Genomic DNA, 15,415 nt, shown 5'->3' on the forward strand with positions numbered 1-15,415 from the left:
TTTACAAGTCACACATCCAGGATAGCCTTAAACCTCTTCATAGGTTATGAAATTCCACTAAAGTCTCTCTTACCTTACTCCATGAATAATGAAGGAATAATAAAAGTGGAAAGAACATTCAAAAAGCCAAGGGAAAGCCCCCAAAATTTGGGGATACTATAAAGTCCTCTTTAACTTCAAGTAGTATTATAGTATTAATTCAAGAGCTAAAACCATTTATTGAAGCAGAAAATAACAGAATCATAGAAATTGAGCAAAAAAGAAAAAGAAATTTTTAAGAGCAAACGCAAGGAACAATGGAATTGAGGGTGAAAGTGGTGAAAGAAATCAGGATTGAATAGCTGTAATTTACTTTAGACATGAGACATCAATCATTCTTGCTTTTGGTGTTTACATCCATTCTCTCACATCTTATAGTTTCTATAGGAATCAGCATCACTTCCCTCTTCACCCATAAACTATGTTGGGAATATATTCCTGATTTCCTTCCATCTCACTTTATATACCCTCTCTTTAGACAGTTCTGTCACATGAAGTACATTGATTCAATTTTAGTGAGGCATGGGGCTTAGTCAATGGTGTTAAAATTCTGTCCCTTAAACATTGTTTCACAAATTTCACATCTTTATCTCTTTATCCTCTTGATGATTCCTTTTTGTTCTATTTTTCTTAAGTACTCTACTTCTTGGAGTTTGATATATAGGATTCTTTTTAATGTTTTTGTTCATTTGTTTGATTTTTCTGTAAGAAACCTATGGATAATCTCTATTTTGTTGCTGATATAGAGAAATTCTGGGTAGTTGCTTTGAGTTTTAAAAAAATGTTTAATGTGTTTATTTATTTACATAGATGAACACATCTGTGTATATGGGTGTATATATCTATTTACATTCATAGGTCTGGATGCCCTGCTTTATATGGCAGTATTGTACTCTTTTCCATTGCCACCCAATATCAAAATTAGAAAAAGAAAAATAAATCTCATAAAAATATGCATAGTATAGCAAATCAAATTTCCATGAGTTATAACCCCAAATGTATATCTAATTATGCATTTTAAGACCCTCTCATCTCTGGTCTCTTTGGGATACATACCTAGTAGTATTGTTGTTAGGTCATAGAGTATGCAGTTTTATTGCCCTTTTAACATCAAGGAGGTCTAGGAAGACTGGAAAAGTAGGAGGGTATTGGCTAACAAAAAGCTTTATTATGAAACAGCATTTTGAATTTGATTCAGGAGGTAATAGGGAGCCACTGGAGTATATCGAGTAATGAGGTGTCATTGACAATGTTTGGATTTTCCTTTTAGGGAAAATCACTTTGGAGACTGAGGATGGATTGAAGTGGGTAGCTGAGGCAGTCAGACCTACCAGTAGGAAACTTACACAGTCCAGGTTTGAGTTGATAAGTCCTCCACTAAAATGTCTTCTGAACTCACAGTTCCTTATGCATTGTTCAAAGTTCTAAGGTTGAGATAGAGGCAAGATGGCATGATAGCGGCACAGAAAGCTCTAACCTCTTTAAGAATCATTTCCAAACAACCTTAAAATAATGCTTCAAAATGAATACTGAAGTGACAATGAAAAAGCTAACAGAGTAAAGCAATGTTCCTGGAGAAAACAAATTGAAAGATAGGTTGAGGGTCTGTATCATTGGAGTGCGAATAGAGCTCAGACTACAGCAAAGTTCAGGCCAAGAAGTACTAGCACAAGCTAACAGCAAGTCCCTCCATCCCTACTACTCCATGTTCTGAACCTGGGTCCAAGTCAAGGTCAAAAGACCTTGCCTAAGCCATTAGCAGAGCATCTCCATGCCCACTTATTGAAACTGCAAGCCCTTGCACAAGCGTAAGGATAGCCCCTGATTTCCAACACAAGGTAGTTCACAGGGATCTGAGCCCTACAAGTCATTAGCAGTTCCTGTGAGAGGCTAAATCAGCAAAGGGAGGTAGTTTTTAAGAGTTACCAATGCATAGGCCAGCATAATACCTGAAGAAATGAAGAACTGAAACTGCAGAAGCACAGAATTAGAGCTGAGGTTAACAACAAGGAAAAATTGATGTTTAAGGGACTGCCTTCTCTATCATGAAAGCAAAGCCAGCCTTTAAGATAAAAAGAAAAGTCAAAGAAAATGCAATAAAAATGAACTTACATAAAAAAACTAAAAATATAAAAATGTTATGGAGACAAAGAACAAGGCAGAAACTCAGAAGGAAACAGTGAGATCAAAGCAATCATATGCAAAACTTCAAAGAAAAATAAGAATTGGTTTCAGATTCTAGCAGAGCTCAAAAGGATTTCAACAATCAAATAAGAAAGGCAAGGAAAAATGGGGAAGAGAAATGAAAGCCATGCAAAAAGAAAATAACACATTAAAAAGCAGAATTGGCCAACTAGAAAGAGGTACAAAAATCCAATGAAGAAAAGAGTTTCTCTAAAAGTATAATTGGATAAATGGACAAAGAATTTTTAAAATTCACAAAAGAAAATGATTTCTTAAAAATTATAATTAGAAGCTAAATTCAAGAAGCCCCAAACCAAGGAGAAAATACTAAAAAACAGCCAGAAAGAAACAATTTAAATACCATGGAGATAAGTCAGGATTAAACAGAAAAAGAAATTGAAAATAACACAAATGGACTCCCCAAGAACAAATCCTCAGGGCCAGATGGATTCAAAAGTTCATTGTAAGGAAGAGCTATTTATTCCTATGGCTTCTAGTAGTGCTAATAGGAATGATTTGTATTTTGTCAAAAGCTTTTTCTGTACCTATCAAAATAATCATGTTATTTCTGTTAGTTTGGTTATTGATATGGTAAGTTATGCAGATAGCTTTCCTACTACTAAACTAGCTCTGCTTTACTGGCATTAGAGAGGACTTTTTATTTTATCAAAATAAAATAAGAGGGGGCAGCTGGGTTGCTCAGTGGATTGAGAGTCAGGCCTAGAGAGGGAGGTCCTAGGTTCAAATGTGGCCTCAGACACTTCCCAGCTGTGTGACCCTGGGCAAGTCACTTGACCCCCATTACCTAGCCCTTACCATTCTTCTGCCTTGGAACCAATACACAGTATTGATTCCAAAATGGAAGGTAAGGATTTAAAAAAAATTATACCATAAACAAATTGGGAGTACACACAATTATTTACCTGTTACATTTATGAATAAAGGAAGAATTTAGGTCAAAATAAGACATGAAGAAGATTATAAGATTGTAAAAGACATAATTTTGATTATGGTAAATTAAAAATTTTCTGCACAAAGAAAATCAATGCAACTAAGAGTAAAAGGTAAACACCAAATGGGGGGAAAATCTTTATAGTAAGTCTGAGAAAGTTTTCATATTGCAAAAATATAGACAACAGAGTCAAATTTATAATAATCCAAAGCATTCTGTAACTAACAGTCAAAGGATAAGAACAAGCAGTTCTCAAAATAAGAAATTAAAATACTTTTAGTCATTAAAATTGTTCCAAATCAATTTAATCAGAGAAATCCAAATTAAAATAATTCTAAAGTATCTTCTCACATATACCAGACTGCCTAATATGCCAAAAAATGCCAACATGTTGGAGTAGATGTGGAAAAATTGGAACACTAATATACTGTTGGTGAAGTTGTAAACTGATATAACCATTCTGGAGAACAATCAGGAACCATACCCAAAAAGATATAAAACTGCACAAAGCCTTTTACCCAGCAATACCCCTTCTAAGTTTATATGGCAAAGAGTTTAAAAATAGGGGGGAAAACCTGTCTCTATAAAAAATACATATGGCAGATCTTCTGTGTGTGTGTATGTATGTGTGTGTGTGTGTGTGTGTGTGTGTGTGTGTGTGTGTGTGGTTGCAAAGGATTGTAAATTGAAGAAATGTCCTTCATTAGAGGAATGGTTAAACAAGTTGTATTTTCTTGTAACAGAATACTATTGTGCCATAAGAAATGTCAAATAAGACAATCACAAGAAACCTGGAAAGAATAATATAATGTGATATCAAGTGGAGTGACAGAACCAGGAGAATGTTGTACACAGCAACAACAATAATGTATGATGACTAGTCATGAATGACTTTACTATTATCAATAAAACAAGGATCTAGCACAACTCCAAGGGATTCATAACAAAAAAGGATCACCACCACCACAGAAGGAACAGACAGAATCTAAATGCATATTGAAACACCCTATTCTTTACTTTATTTCCTCCATTATTTTTCTCTAATATATATGTGTATATATATATATATATATATAGTTTTACAACATGACAAACATGGAAATAGTTATTATTTTTAATTGAATTTTACTTTTTCAATTGCATGTAGAAATCATTTTTTGACTATTGTTTTCTGACATTTTGCAATTCAGATTCTCTCTCTTCCTCCCTCTCTGCCACATGTTGGTAGTCTGAAATAGGTTATATTAGTGCTTTCGTTTAATACATATTTCTATATTCCTCATGTTGTGACTAAAAACACATTACATATAAAATTTTTTAAATCCATGAAGTGAAGGACGAGGTTCCTTCCAAGATTTTACTGAACTCATCTTGTTTGTCATTTCTTATGGCACAATAGTTAATTATATACCACAGTTTATTTAGCTATTCCCCAACTGACATCCCCTCAGTTTCCACTTATTTGCCAATACAAAAAAATAGCCTTTTCCTGTTTATTTTTTATGGCAAATTTGATCATTGCTCTGCCTGTTTCATCAGGAATTACTGGAATGCCTCTATTTCATTTCAATACCTATTCCTTCCCCTGGAGGATTGTGGTCAGTTTTTTTTTTTTTTGGGGGGGGGGGTTGGTTAAGAACCTAGATTTCTTGCCTTGTAGAATATCATACTCTATGTCCTCTGAAACTTTAATATAGAAGCTACTAAATCCTGTATAATTCTGATTGTGTTTCCACAGTGTTTCAGTGTTTTTTTTTTCCTCTCTGCATTTTCCCCAGGACTTGGAATTTCTCAAATTTGGCTATAATATTTTTGGGATTTTTATATTTAGAATTTCTTTTAGGAAGTGATTGGTAGATTAATTCAATTTCCATTTTCTCATCTTTTACAAGAACATCAGGACAGTTTCCCCTGGTAATTTCTTCTAGTACAGTGTCCAGTTTCTTTCTTTGATTGTGAATTTCAGGCAATCCAATGTTTCTTAAGTTGTCTTTCCTGGATTTATTTTTCCAGATCATTTTTTACCAGTAAGAGATTGCATTTGTTTCCATTTTTTCATTCCTTTGAATTTGTTATATTTTTTCTTGTGATTTCACAAACTCTTTAGCTTCCATTTGTTTAATTCCAATTTTGGGAACCATTTTCTTCTTTGAGGCTTTATAAGTCCTTTCTTAGGAGAATTACTTACCTGTTTGAGGTATTATATTTCCTTTATTTAAGGAATCTCTTTTCTTCTAAGCTATTGGTTTTCTAGGGTTTTGTTTGGGGTTCGACATTATATCACATTTTTCTATCTATCACATGATTTCATTTTTTTTTACTGTCTTCCTCTGAGCCTATCTTTTGATCATTTCTCTTATTGCGATTTTTCATAACATCAAGCTTTTTCCCTATCTTTTGCTCAATTTGGAGTTATTTATTCCTTGATTTTGTCTATATGCTGAATTTTAGGCCTGTTCATGTGGTAGAAACAGTACTATCCCATGCTAGTACTGTGCTTGGGGTCTTCTCAGTTGTCTGGGTCTTAGATGAGAACTCTGTTGAAGTGGCCTGGTCCTGCTGTATGGAGTTTGTAGTGGTTCAATTCAATTGGTTGGAGTTGTGTTCTTCTTACTCATGCTAAGGTCAGATCTTTGTTTAACTGAGTTCCTCCCACTGTTGCCTGTGCTGGGACATGTCTGCCTTCTGTTTTGGCTGGAGTATATAGGATTACTTTTCCCCCACTGCTGTTTATTTTATATTGTTTTAGTTTCTGCTCTTACTCTGCTCAGGTTTCACCAAAATGGTTATTCTCTTTCTCCTACCATGTGGTTGCCATTGTCATTGAGGTGGCTGCCATTGTGGAACTTGATACTGCCACTGTCACTGGAAAAATATATATAAAATATGAAAATATATGTACAACTTATATCCCATTACCAGCTTTCTTGGGAGAGGGAATAGATGGAAGAGAAAGAGAGAAGATGGATTACAAAATAACAGAAAAATATTAAAAATATGAACATGTATTCATGAAAAAAATAATTTATAACTATTTTGACATGCACTTAAAAATTTAAGTTAAAAAAAGATTAAACTGGTCCCCCTAAAAATTTAACACTTGGGCTTTAAAGGAAACCTAACTCTATGCCTTAACTCTATTTCTTTTCCAGATTGGTGGAGAGCTCTATTAGGCTGTAGAAATTTGCTTGGTTTCAATAGATAGCTGAAGTTTCATGGAAGCTGTTTAGAGTCATACTGGCCAGTTATCTGTGCTCAAAAATACCTCTTTAAGAAAGTCAAGGAATTGAGGGAAAAGGGCAAGATATATGTCAGAACTTGAAATAGAACTCAAACACACTCCACACAACTTCTACTTCAGTCTCAGACCCCAACTTGAAATAGCAATAATTATCTTTTTTGTGTCTCCAGTTTTATAGCTCTCTAAACTTCTCAGGTAAAAAAAAAACCCTGAAGAACAGAGGAATTGGTATAGGATACTGAGATAGCACAACATGTGTGGAGCGTTGTATAGCACTTCAAGAAGCCTGAATGAAAGAGCTCCAAAATTAACAGAAAACTAAGGTAGTAAACCATGAATTTCACAGTATAGATGGAGACTGAAACACTCTGGACTCCACCTCCCAAGAAAACTACTGTCAGAGATGAAGGAGTCAGAAAGTGAATAATAAGACAAAAGAAGGCATAATGATTCAGAAGTCTGGAGGCATGGTAGAGATTGAATTTTCCAAAGATTTCTGGAAGAAACACAAAAAAATCTTGAAGATAAGCAGATCAGCCAGAAAAATAATGTCAGAAGAAAATATGGCCTCTACATCAAGTTAATGATATACATTGAGAATCTATGAAGAAATACTGCAAAAGAAAGGAAAATCTTTTCAACACTGTGGAATTTGAGGAGAACACAGAACCAAAATATACTATTTATTAATGATTTAAAGGAGAAATGAAAATTGAGAGAGTTCAATTCCTAGCTTGCACTGCAAAAGTAGAATAGCAAAACTAGAATCTCCAATGGACAATAGGATCAAAGAAACAAAAGAGGGAATAATAGATTGGTCAAAGAAATATACAGAAAAGAAGGATAATATAAAAGAAAAGCAAAACTTATTAACGTCAAAAGAAAATGCGCTCATAGTCCAAGCAAAATATACTGATATCAAAGACAATATGTATAGTGTAAGGGGGGAAAGGGGTTTATTTATATAAAAATGTTGGACTGGATTATTTAAGAATTGGGTCATCAGGAATTTATATTAATTCCAAAGAGATTTATTTATAATTTATTTATAATTTATTTATAAAATATAAAAGAGTGAAGTTGGAAAATCAGAGAGAGGATAGGATAAGATATCTAGTCTAAGCACTAAGTAATATATTCCCAATCCCTGGCAGGGGAGATTAGTACTTAACTAAAATGGCATCAGCACCTGTAGCAGAAGACATAGGGAAGTCTCTCTCAAGAGGTAGGTCTCTCCTGAGGCTAGTTTCTTGAGAAAATATCCAGGAAAGCAGTGTGCTCTTTTCACTCACCACATGTCAGTCCAAAGGAAGAGGTGTAAAACAGCCTCACTAGGAACAGGGTATCAGGTCTAGTCCACAGATTTTTTTCCAGTCTCAACTCCAAAAATGAAGAACTGTCTCTCACAGGAAGTTCAACTCCAAGCAGAACTCCAAGTAAAAAATGGACGTAAGAAGTTGTAACTCACTTTTAAAGGCACTTTCTCTCACATCACTTCCTGTGCCTTCCCCTAATTTCATAGTTGAAGTTTTACTTTAGTACTGCCCAGGGGCAGTCAGTTTAATTATTTGTCACCCACTATTGAACATGTGGGTCACAGACCTCCCCCACTCAAGTGTGAATGGGGTGTTTACACTTTTGGTGATTAAATGTAAAAATGGGCAGATCTCCCCAATCAACTTTTAAGTAGAGTTTTTACACTTTTGGTGATCAAATCTAAAAATTGGCAGGGGTTACATTTTAATCTTCACAATCAGGGGAGAGTTGATTAATATCATTTTCACAATCAGGGGAGAGTTACATTTAATCTCCACAAGAGACGGATTAAAGATCATAGGTTTGCCAGAATAACATGACAACACAAAAAAAACTTTATCATTAAAATGTAGGAAATAATACAGGAGAACTTTCTAGAACTTCTAAATACGGATAATGACATTCAAAATGAAATAATTCATAGATTGCCTCCAGATTATTCATGCTCCTTTTAGGTTTTATGGAACTCTGTTGATTTATCTGACTACATACTAGGAATTTTTGAAGGGTTTTTCTTCTGAAACCTTAGTGTTTCTGTCTCTCAGGAAATCCTCACCCACTGTCTCATTTTATGGTATTTTTTTCTTGTTATACCTTCTAGACTGCCTAAATATCCTGCCATTGTAGAGGATATCAGATATGCTGGCCTTGATTCCTGGTCTGAGGAACTATGGGGAGTATAGGATTGATCATAGCTGGGTTTCATCAAATATTTTTTCAAGTCTATTGCAGATTCTTATGCTGGTACCAAGCAACAATCCCATTTCCATCTCTTCTTTTATTCTCCTGGCAAGGGTGAACATCATCTACTTTTGGTAGGGTGATTGCTTCTGTTAAAATTAAAATTAGTTTTCTCTACTAAAAGTATTATATCTTTAGAGGTTTATTAAAGATTATTAGAATTAAGAAATAAAGAAAATGAAAAATAAGAAAAGCACATGCCTAGGCGCAGAGTCCATTCACAGCCTTACATCTTGCCTGTGTGTGCTTAGAAGCGGAAGCTAAGAGAGAGCAAGTAGGCAGTATAATTAGTTTAAATACCCATTTTGTTCTCAGTCCAGGTGAGGACCTAAGGTGAGATTTTATGGAATTCTGGGAGCTACAAAGGATTTATGGGAACTGAAGTCTGGGATTAAAATCTCCATTTTTACATACCTCCCATTTGATTTTTTGGGAAAAGTTTCCTGAAAAGGATCATGAAAACATAAACTAAAAGATTAAAATAATTTGAGGATAAGAGGAAAAGAAAAAAAAACAATAATTGCTATACACATTGACAATAAAACAGTTAGGGGGCAGTCACCTTTGGCATGAAAGTATACATACAAATAAATGTTCAATCAACCACACCCAAAGTTCATTCTTGATCTTCTCGTGCAGCTTGTGGTCTAGAGGCATCTTCATGGTGTCTTCTACAAACAGTTCAGTTTCTGGATTCAGAGACATAGCATGTTTCTTAACCTAAAATACTCTCAAAAGGAATTTAAACTTTGCAATTTAAAATAATAAGATTTTTGCATTCCCCCGTGAGGAGGGTGATTGAAAAACAGAGTGATCATTTAGAGATGCATGTCTGAGTTAGGAGGTATATGAATCAATTGGCAAGAGATATTAAAAAGACATCAGAAAAATCCAAATAAAAAAGAAAATTTCTGGATGAAAATATAGACTACCAAAGTCTTACGTGTAAAAATTCTAAGTAATGGAAAAATAAATCTATAAGAGGTCCTTGAGTCAAGGCCCAATTAAAATAATATAAGCAAGTAAGCATGTACCCAGTCAGTAGCCAGGACTACAGAAAGTTTTCCATATTATGAAAGACAGAAAAGGGACTAGATTATAGAAGCCAAGTAGGAGCCAAGTTGGGGATACTCATCTGTAAGTATTTTCACAAAGATTGAGTGTGGATACAAGGAAGACCTACATCTTAAAGTATGTTAAGCTTCGCCACCTTGAGTCTTCGCACTCATATATCCTGTGTGCTCTTTGTGGCACTAATCAGGTTTAGCTTTGTGCTTCATTGGCTTTGTGCAATTGCTCTATTGTATATCTTATTCTGGAATCAGACAGAATCATCAAGCAAAGTCCCATAATTTTTTTAAATAATTAGTTGCATCATTTTTACAGTATCAAGCTTTTGGGGCATGCATTGACATTATAGCAAATGTATTTTAAACTTATATTACTGCAAAATCAAAAAGTTAAAGAAAATCTTAATACTGGTGACATGTGCTTCAAATATAAAAAGGAGAGAAAAACTGAAATAGTATATTGTACATGCAAGAAAAATATAATAAAAGAGTTTTAAAAACTCAAAAATGTAGCTTATAATCCTTGACACACTCTGTCAGCTAAGAAAATATAGAATACAAGGCTTTCTCACCAAAAATGAGATCCGTTTCCTCTTCATATCTGGCCATGATCCACTGTGAGTACAAGCAAATGAATTTTACAAGGTAACAGTATTTTTTTAATAAAAAACAGTATTACAAATATGTAGGTATCAATATCCCCCAAATTCTCAATAGCCCAGTTAATTACAATAGCAAAAAACACACTATCATTTTTACACAAGATTTGCTGTATGGCATTATTAAAAGCCTATGAACTGATGGACATTTGTCACAAGTTTTTACAGACATAGCAAATCTTTCAACCTTGCTAAACATATTTTTTTAACAAAGTAAAACTTATTTTGGGTTTTTTAACATCATAAAGAAATCTAGATATCATTACAAAATTGTGGCAGAGTAGTCTAGGAAAAACTCAAACCTCTGTACAGTGAGCTGAAGAGTATAAATGAGAGATGCTCCTTTTGTTTTGGAGGCTTCTAGAGGTACACTGGGATTAACTTCCCAACTTCCATTCACTTTTTATAAATGCAGGAGTTAGGAGTTATAATTGTATTTCACTTCAGCTACTAAAATGGGCCTTACCTCGTTTTAGGGGCAGGCAAAATGACCAGAGATTGTTAAGAAAATATTCTAAAAATCATGTCTAAAGAACCCTTAAAATCAATTTGAGAGATTTAGCTCATTAAATTTTCCAAAGGTTGTTATAGCGATTTTCGGAGTCCATCTATCCTCTATGTGATGATTTACAAAGTCAAAAATAGAAAAAAGGCTGTTTTCATATGGGCTTTCTCAATGTTTGTTCAGTATGGTTATAGGGGGAAAGCAACAGAATTTAACAGTAGTTAAAACCCATTACATTAAAATGATTCAGTATAACATAATAGTATTGAATGCAGTAATATATGAACTTAAAATCACAAAGTTAAACCTTAAACAAAACAATCAGCAAAGTGCAATAAAATACAGAGATTTTTGTAAAACATTGGAGTCTAAAATGCCTTAAAAATATAACCTCCAGTCTCTTTAAAGTTCCTTGGGTTTTTTTTTATTCATTTAGATGCCTATTGTCAGAAGGCAGAAGATTGGTAAGGGGTAGTCAATGGAGGTTAAATGATCTGCCCAGGACCACACAGCTGGGAAGTGTCTGAGGCCAGATTTTAACCCATGATCTCCTGTCTCTAGGCCTGGCTCTCAATACACTGAGCCACTGAGCTGCTTCCCCATGGTGAGGGTGTGTTAGGAATCTCAATTTTTGCCAAAGAAATGTAGGGAGTTGAATTTTTCCCCTGACTCTCAGGTGGTATAAATAAAAGGATCAATGAAGTTAAAAGATATCCTTGTAAATACCCCATGCTTGTAAGTTCCTGTTTGGAAAAATCTCTTCCTTCTTTCCCTGTTTCTCCCTCCCCCCATGTCCCCTGCCCCTTGCCACATGGTATAGCCTAAGGAAAAATCACCCCAGTTTTATTTTATTTTTTTACAAGCTGGTTTTTTTTATCATGAAGAAATTGGGTCTGCTACCAGCAGCCTGGGTCCTGGGGCTGGGCCTGGGGCAATGAGCCATCTGGGTCGGAGGCCAGAGTTGCTGGTGGGTCGGGGATCAGCTGGGCCAGGTGAGCAAGAGACCAGGAGCAGGAGCCAGGAGCCACAGAAACAGGCAGGCAGCATCCAGGAGGGCTGGGCTGGGACCAGGTGAGCAGCAATAGGTAGGAGCAGGAGCCAGGAGCCCGGGTCAGAGGGAGCTCCTGGGAAGTCGGGAGCCGGGAAGCAGGCAGCCAGGAGTGAGATGAGTCAAGAGGCTTGCTAAAAAGCCTTGGAGAAATGTGGCTTAAAAAATATAGGCAGTAGCTATTAAAAGCTGAACTTAGTCATGGTAGCGAAGAGATTTAGGAAGTGAAGAACATTGAGGGTATTTTGTCACAACCGATGTGGTTAGCCAAACTGTTAAAATTAAAATTAGTTTTCTCTACTAAAAGTATTATATTTTAGAGGTTTATTAAAGATTATTAGAATTATAGGGATTTACCATCATTTATTTGATGAATAATAATTCCAATCAATTAATATATTCAATTAATTAATTTATTAATTTCTTCCTTCCAATTAAAAGTTTTTATTTTTCAATGTTAAGGAAACAGCATCATTATTATGCACACTGGTTGAAAAATAACTATTTCCAAAAATAAATTAGGATAATTTGTGTCAAATTAGAATGGAACTTACAACTTTTATTTCCCCCAAAAAAATTATCATCTAAAACCATTTTATGGAAAACAAAAAATCACAAATTTCAAAAGAATACATCTCTCTTTATATGGCTAGTACTTTTAAAAACTGTAAACAGGATAATGTATATTATGCAATTTAATGAATAGTTATTAAGTACCATACATTTAGACAAACGTATGCTAAATAATGAAAGAATTACCAAGGTGTATAAATGTCTATACCCATGGTGGTAAACCTATGGCATGAATGACAGGGAGGGCAGATAGCATCCTATTTGTGGGCCCACACACTATTGCCTCTCAGAGATCCTTACTAGAAAGCTTTGGACAGAGCTGTTCTCATACTCCTCTCCATGCACCTGGGGACATTCCTTTTTTCCCTACCCCTCTGCCCAAGAGCTGATCTTTCTCTGACACTTTATCCCCTGTCCTAGGTAAGATATTGGTGGGGGCAGAGTGCTCCCAGTTCCATAACTGCTCTAAACCCCCCAGATTTATACATAATAATAGAAATACAAAAGAATAAGAAGAACTATACTATAAAGCAGTATGGAACAATTTATTAGAACTACAAAGTTCTTTGAGAATTTTTAAGCATGAAGAACAAATAGTAATTTCTAATCCCCAAATTTTTCTTGTCCATACAAATTACATATGTCCCGAGACAATTCATTTACTATTGATAATGAGAACAAAACAACTATTTATTAAATCACTTTACAGAATAAACCTACCAAAATTAGAGAAATTGTTTTAAAAGTTGATAGATAACTGTCATAATCATCATGAATGAGAATATTTTCTTTAAGCATTTGACACAAAGCATAAAAACACATTGAGAATTGCACAAAGTATACATAATGTCTATTGCTACAAGCAGGAACCATAGGAGAAAAGGGATACTCCTTAACTTTAGTGAACTAATGATGGTCTTTAGAAAGGAACTAAAAAACTAAACAGTAGAAAAATTAATTACTATGTTGGCCTATTAAAAGCAACAGCAACAAAAAAGCAACATGTACAAAATAAACTGGATAACAAAAGCATATTAATATGTAGATTTTTGCAAACAATAATCAAAAGTTAAGAAATACAAGGTTAAATGAGCAAAATAAAAATTATTTATCAAAACTTTACTTCAGAACTTAAGAGACTATTTCAATTCAAGAAATATTTATTAAATGCCTACTATGTTCTAGTCACTGTACTAAGGATGGCAGATATAAAAAAGAAAACGAAAGATTGTCTCTACCTTAAAGGTGTTTACAATTACAAGCTAATGGGGGAATGTAGCACAAAATAAGGAAGCTAGAAAGAGTGGGAGTCAGGAGGGAATGAATCGCAGGGTTTACTCTATATAAAGTACTGGGTCAGGAAATGGATGTTCCAAACAGAAATTCAAATGGAAATCAATGAATGAGCTGAAAAATTCAGATACTTCTTTTGAAGGAAAGCTGTGGCAGCAGTTTAACCTCCAGCCTTGCAATCAAGAGGGGAGAGGAGACTGACACATTGAATATACAAGGCTTGGTTGAACAGCATGAAAATGAAATTTCAGGTGATAAATTCATCTTGTTCTGTTGCATTCAAACCAGAGGTGCATATGGAAAGAAGAAAATGAATTTTTTTAAAAATCAGAAGCGTACAAAAACCCTCTAAATCACTAATAATTTGAGAAATGCAAATTAAAACCACTCTAAGGATTTATCTCACATCCCACAGATTAGCAATTTTTACAAAAAAAGGGAAAATGACAAATCCTGGATGTGCTTCTTAAAAGTAAGTATATTAAGACATCATTGATGCAGCAGTCTGAAAAAACAGTTTAGAGCCATGCCCCAGAAGTCATGAAACATTTCAGATTCTTTTAATCAGTGAAATCACTATGAGGTTTATTACACAAAAAGATCAAGGAAAAAGTCCTGTATACACAAAAATATTGTACTGAGGAATAACCTAACAAGTTATGTTTTTGAATATGATAGAATGAATATCTGTCATGATATAATGACTAACCTGAAACTTAACTGTGCCTACTATTGTATTATAAGAAATGAAGAAAGGTGCTGATTTTAAATTCCTCTTGCTGTTTTTATTACATGTAGTTGGATAATCGTCATATTTAATAGTTCAATACTGTCAGCATGTGATCAATAAATAGAAACATATCTATGGGAACATCAATAAGATTAAAATTTCTCAGAGTAAGGGATGATTTTCTGATTTGCTTTTATATACCAGCAACTATAATAGTGATTTGTGTACATAATCCTTTTAAGAAATGCTCATTAACTAATTGATTGATACATGTTTATTGGATTTGGATTGGATTAGATAATGGACATGATGAACAAAGCATGGTATGGTGGTAAGAGAACTACCTCATGATTCAGAGGATCTGAGTCAAAATTCCCTCCATTAAATCAACTATCTATATGACCTTTAGCAAATAACTTTGTATTTCTAAGTCTAAAAAAATAAGCATTTGGACTATACCTTACTCTTGAGGACCCCTCCAGATCTTCTAGATCTATGATTCCATGACAACCTAATTTTTAAAAAATTTTTCCTCTTCTATTTGCATTTGCACATTTTCCTCACCTTTTTTTTTTACTGTGTCTAGAAATTTTGAAAAGTGCTGATTCAGTCTCCTTTGCTTATGGCTTTCAGGCCTTAGAGCACTGTGAGCTATCTTTCCTTGGGTTAGGGGCTTCCTGGAAGGCTCCAAAGGGCAAAGCTCTAAGTACTTCCCTGCCTCCCTGAGGCCTGGTGCCAGGGCTTGGGACTTTAAGGGGTTGGGTATGGGGTGCTCAGCTCTTGACTTGGGCAAGGTTCCCAGAATCTCTAAGTTGTCCTGTGGCAAATTACAGAGCCTGTGTGG

The sequence above is a fragment of the Monodelphis domestica genome, chromosome 1 (assembly GCF_027887165.1).
Source record: "Monodelphis domestica isolate mMonDom1 chromosome 1, mMonDom1.pri, whole genome shotgun sequence".
NCBI lineage: Eukaryota > Metazoa > Chordata > Mammalia > Didelphimorphia > Didelphidae > Monodelphis > Monodelphis domestica.